Source organism: Pinus tabuliformis, chromosome J (genome assembly GCF_031772625.1).
Source record: "Pinus tabuliformis cultivar Carrire ecotype Pingquan chromosome J, CPIR1, whole genome shotgun sequence".
NCBI lineage: Eukaryota > Viridiplantae > Streptophyta > Pinopsida > Pinales > Pinaceae > Pinus > Pinus tabuliformis.
Window position 1 is genome coordinate 243,941,429 of NC_142295.1, and position 6,000 is coordinate 243,947,428.

Here is a 6,000-nt window from a genome sequence, read left to right on the forward strand (position 1 = left end):
GATTACTGTAGGTCCAAGGAAACCAAGGGAGAAATCTTTCGGATGACTATGGGAAATGATGAGTCCTTAGAGGATTATGAGGAGAGGTTCCAACTTAGCTATAAGCGGGCCAGGTGCACACTTGACCCTGAATCCCTCAAGTTGGTTCTGCTCCGAGGAGTCCCTGAAGACCTCTTAGATACCCTTCATATGTTAGCTGGGGGGGATATTTACCAACTGCCTTATGAGGACATCAAGACTGTGTTTAGAAACCACTCCAGGGCAGCTCGGAAACGAGGTAGAGGAAACCTCCTCTCAGCGGTGTCCCTTTCTCCAAACATGAGTTTGCAAATCAATTAGAAGATCTTAAGAGTGAGGTGAGACAGACCATTGCCATGCAACTGGACACATTCAAGATCCAGCAGAAGAAGGAAGAAGCTGAGAGAGCCTTGGCTATCTTCTGCCCTAGATGTACAAGGAGACACCCTAAGAATGAATGCCCATTGCATTCGGTTGAAGTGTGTTTCGTTTGTGAGGAGGACCATCCCACAAACCAATGTCCAACCTTACTTGGATTTAAAGCCATGTACCAAGGGACAGAAGCTCCCACTGAACCTCTCTATTTCCTCAACCAAAGAAGGCCACAAGGACCTAGACCTTACCAGCAGGGGATGCAAGGGGCACCCCAAGCTTATTACAGCCCCAACCAATCGACTCCTATGCCTTCCTGGTCTATGCCTCCTCCATGGTCTTACCCACCTCAGTACCCTACTCAGCCCACTACTCATTCATATCATTCACATGCCCAGCCACAGCCTCAGTGGAATGCACCTCAGTCGGGGTGGAGGCCCCAGTACAACACTCCTCCTGCCATTTTGCCTCCACCAGTAGTTCAACCTCAACCCTTACCTCCTGCTCCTCCAAGGCAACCTCAAATACCTGCTCAACCGAACCCGAACCCCAACAATAGACAGGCCCAGCAGGTATACACTGGGGAAACATCATGCCCTACTTATGCTGTGGAGATCCAGGAGATCAATCTTCGATCTGGAAAGACTCTTCCGGATCGCCAACCTCCTTCCCCAGAGGATGAGGAAGATAAACAGGAAAGTGAACCAAAGGATATTCCACCCTTTCCTGAGAGACTAACAGCCACCACACAACCCAACCCAGAGGAGGATGAGCTTCTGGGAGAGCTCAAGCAGTTGTGTGTGAAAATACCACTTCTCCAAGCCATCAAGGATGTGCCAATATACAACAAACTGGTTAAGGAAAAGTGCTTCAAACACCCAGGCAGGCGGAAGAGAGATGCTTCAACCATCAATGTCCTAGGACAACTGTCTGACCTTATGTTAGGACAAGTCATCTGCCCAAAGTATCTAGATCCTGGGAGTCCTGTAGTAGATGTCCACATCAATGGCACCATCATACCTCACACCTTGATTGATTTGGGGGCTGCCATTAATGTGATGACCAGGGATACCATGCTCAAACTCAATCTTCAGGGTTCCTTGAGGAAGACCTCGACAGTACTGCAACTAGCAGATCGCTCCACTGTGACTCCCGAAGGGATTGTGGAGGATGTCTTGGTCTCTGTCGACTCTTGGAAATACCCTGCAGATTTCTTGGTTCTGCAACCCAAGGCAAAGCTTACTGGATATCCTCTTATTTTGGGAAGGCCTTGGTTAGCCACTGCAGATGCTTACATAAGCTGTCGTGCAGGAAATATGACCATCAAAAATGGTCCTATGTCCAAACAGCTAGTCCTATACCCTCCTGCCCAACCCTCCTTAGAGCATGACTTACCACTTTGGTTGGAGGAAGGAGAAGAGGATGAGGTGTACTCAGCACCTCTGTGCACCCTAGATAACACTAGAAGAGACCCCCCAACCGAGGATGACTTGATTGAGACCTTGATCCAGAATCCACCTTCCAGTGCACTATCCCTAGAGAAATTGGTGGAGGATGCCCAAGCCAGCACCTTAGTGGATCTTTGTACAACCAACCCTGTCACTCCCAGAGTCAAAAATGTGGAGTTCGGCCCTAAGAGAACGTTAAAGATCAGCTCCTCCCTATCTGCTTCCCAGGAAAAGGAGCTGTGTACCCTGTTGGCCAGTCACCTAGATGCTTTTGCTTGGAGCTATAAGGAGATGAAAGGAGTCCATCCTTCGGTCTGTACCCATCACATATACATCAAAGAGGATTGTAAACCGGTTAGACAACCTCAGAGGAGAATGAATCCAGCCCTTAAGGACATTGACAAAGAAGAATTGCAAAAACTGCTGGACGCCGGATTCATTTACCCCATCTCAGATAGTGAATGGGTGTCCCCTCTGGTGCTGGTTCCCAAGAAAAATGGGAAGTGGAGAATCTGTGTGGACTACCGAGAACTGAACAAAGCTACCAAGAAAGACCATTTCCCTCTACCTTTCATAGATCAAGTGTTGGATGGACTGGCAGGAAAGAAGTTCTTCTCTTTCCTGGATGGGTTTAGCGGGTACAACCAGATTCAAATCAGCCCGGAAGACCAAGATAAGACCACCTTCACTTGTCCTTGGGGTAGCTTTGCCTACCGAGTTCTTCCCTTTGGGCTATGCAATGCTCCTGCTACCTTCCAGAGAGCTGTCTTGAGCATCTTCTCGGAGCTAGTCCATGATGCAGTGGAAATCTATATGGATGACTTCACTCCTTATGGGGCCAACTTCCAGGAAGCATTGTCCAATCTGGGAAAAGTCCTAACCAAATGCATTGAGATGAACCTGTCCCTTAGTCCTGAAAAATGTGAATTCCTGATGACTGAAGGGACCGTGCTAGGCCATACCATTTCTTGCCAAGGGTTACAGGTGGATCCTAACAAAATTGCTCTCATCAAGAAGGTTCCACCTCCTCAAAAGGTAAGGGATGTTCGGAGTTTCTTAGGATTAGCAGGGTATTACAAGAGATTCATTAAAGACTTCAGCAAGCTAGCCTCGCCATTGTTTGGCCTGTTGGCAAAAGATGTGGAGTTTAAATGGACTGACGATTGTCAGAGGGCTTTGAATGAATTAAAGGACAAGTTGGTGTCAGCCCCATTCTTGAGAGGTCCAAATTGGGCCCTACCTTTCCACATCCACACTGATGCCTCGAACAAAGCCATAGGTGCAGCTTTAGGACAAGTTGAACAAAAACTTCCATATGCCATTTACTTTGTTAGCGAAAACTTGTCCAAAGCTGAACTGAATTACACTGTAACCGAGAAAGAGTTTTTGGCTGTGGTCCATGCACTGAACAAGTTCCGACATTATATCACTGGCTATCAAACATTTGTACATACAGACCATGCTGCGATTAGATATTTAATGAATAAACCAGATGTGAATGCTCGTATTATTAGATGGTTACTTTTGTTGCAGCAGTTTGATTTGACCATTGTTGACAAACCAGGTAAAGAAAATGTTGTTGCTGATTTTTTATCTAGATTGGATTTGTCTGCAGATGAGGATGGAACAGTGGATGACCAGATGCCCGATGAACATCTGTTTGCTATCTTAGCACTCTCTCCATGGTTTGCTGATATAGCAAACTACCTTGTTTCAGCACAGTTTCCTCCGCACCTATCTTCAAGAGAGAAGAGCAGAATCATCAGAAAAGTGCCTCATTTACTTGGATCGGGGGCAATCTGTTCAAGCTTGGCCCCGATCAGATCTTAAGGCGTTGTGTAAGGGAGGAGGAAGTCTTTGATATCCTCCTCACCTGTCATGATGGGCCTTGTGGAGGACATTTTCCAGCAAAGAGGACTGCCTTCAAAATCCTGCAGGTAGGCTACTATTGGCCCACACTTCATCAAGATGTCAGAAGATATATCAGCCAATGTGACCAATGCCAAAGAATGGGGAAACCGACTCAAAGGGATGAGATGCCTCTCCAACCTCAAGTGACTCTTGAGCCATTTGAGAAGTGGGGTATGGACTTTGTGGGTCCAATCAACCCTCCTTCAAGGCAAAGGTCTTACATCATTGTGTGTACTGACTACCTGACAAAGTGGGCAGAGACTAAAGCAATCAAAGCAGCAACAGAAGAAAAGGTGGCCGAGTTCTTAAGAGAAAACATCTTCTACAAGTTTGGCTACCCAAGAGAGCTGGTCACCGATCAAGGGAGCCAGTTCACATCCAACCTGGTTGAAGACTTACTAGCTCATCACAAGATCAAGCATAGGACTTCCACCCCCTATCACCCTCAAGCAAATGGGCAGGTGGAAGTCACCAATAGAGCATTGGAAGGGATCTTGACTAAGGTGGTGCGCAGCAGCAGAAAGGACTGGGCAGATCGCCTGGTTGAGGCCACATGGGCTTACAACACAACCTGGAAGACCACCACCGGCTTCACACCTTATGAGCTGGTCTATGGGAAGAAAGCTTTGTTGTCCATTGAGTTCAAGTACAACACTTTGAGGATGGCAGCTCAGCTAGATCTAGATCTCAGCGATGCACAACAAGAAAGGTTATTGCAGCTGAATGGACTGGACGAGCACCGGATGCAGGCCCTCCTTCACTCAGAAGTGGTTCAACTTCAGAGAAAGGTGTGGCATGACCAACATCTCCATGACAAGCAATTCCAGCCGGGGAGATTGGGCCTTGTTGTATGACTCCAGATACAAAGATTTCAAGGGAAAGCTGAGAACCAGATGGCTAGGGCCATATGCAGTGGAAAAATGTCATGACAATGGATCTGTTCTTATTCGGACCATTGATGAGGAAGCCATCCCCATGCTTGTCAATGGGCATCGATTGAAGATCTACAGGAAGCCTCTCTCAAGACAAGAGTTCATCAAAACTATGGAGAAATCAGTGATGGTCATAGAGAAGGGTTCTGCCTCTGCTTTGGGCATACCCTGAAAGATTTAAAAAAAAGAAAAAGAAAAAAGAAAAAAGAAATAAATAATAAAGATCCTTGGGTGAAAACCTCTTTGAGGCGCCCAAGGCAGGTGGTAGGGGTGAAAACCTCATTGAGGCGCCCCTATTGTCTTTCAAGAAAAAAGGAAAGAGATTTGAAAAAGATCCTTGAGTGAAAACCTCTCTGAGGCGCTCAGGGCAGATGGCAAGGGTGAAAACCTCATTGAGGCGCCCCTGTTATCTTTCAAAAAAAAAGAGAAAAAAGAAAAAAAAAGAAAAAAGAAAAAAACAATAAGCAAAAAAAAAAAAAAGACAAGGACAGCAAGTTCATAATGTAAAATTGCATGCAGGTTGCAGGTGTTCTATGGAGGAGAGGAGGCCTCTCAACTCAGAGCCAAGGATCCTTATCATGCTGTCAGGAGACCTCACCAGCACCTCCTTCAAGAATACTCCTTTTCTCCAAAGTATGTGCACAATTTTATCACGGCTTGAGTCTTCTACAGGAAGATGCAGATTTTCTACAGGAAGATGCAGACTTTCTACAGGAAACACAAACTTTCTACAGGAAGCTCTGTATTTCTACAGGAAACTTCCTGTAGAAGTTCGGGACGGCCCAAAATTCATTTTATGAGGAGATCTAACGACTAAGGATCGGTTTGGACGCATGCAAGCTACTGTTGTCACCCTTGCACACTGTTGTTACCTCGTTCTACCATCCTTGTCGACATGCAACGAAGTTACCTGCACCAGCAAAGCAGATCGTTGAGTTATCAAAGAGAAAGCAATTTTTAAGATAAAAAATGCTGAGATGTCATACCATATCCATCCCAGCCATCCCTGAGCTCTGGGAGCGTGATCGTGAGGCCAAATCCTTCGTCGTGCAGCATGCACCCGAGGAGGAAGAACTGTTACAAGACATCCTGCGGGAGTCCTGTAACAGTTAAGCCCGCTAGAGTGTACACCATTCATAGCGCTGGCCATATGCAATGAAAACGTGGGCGCATGCAGCCAAGCATCAAATCCATCGTCGGCAGCCTGTAAACATAAACCTCCGGGCCTGTGCAAATTCATCAGCGGCAAACAAATCCACTCATCATCGTCCGAAAGCCGAAAAATCGTGTTGCAGCCTCACAGGTAAGTGTCTCGACCC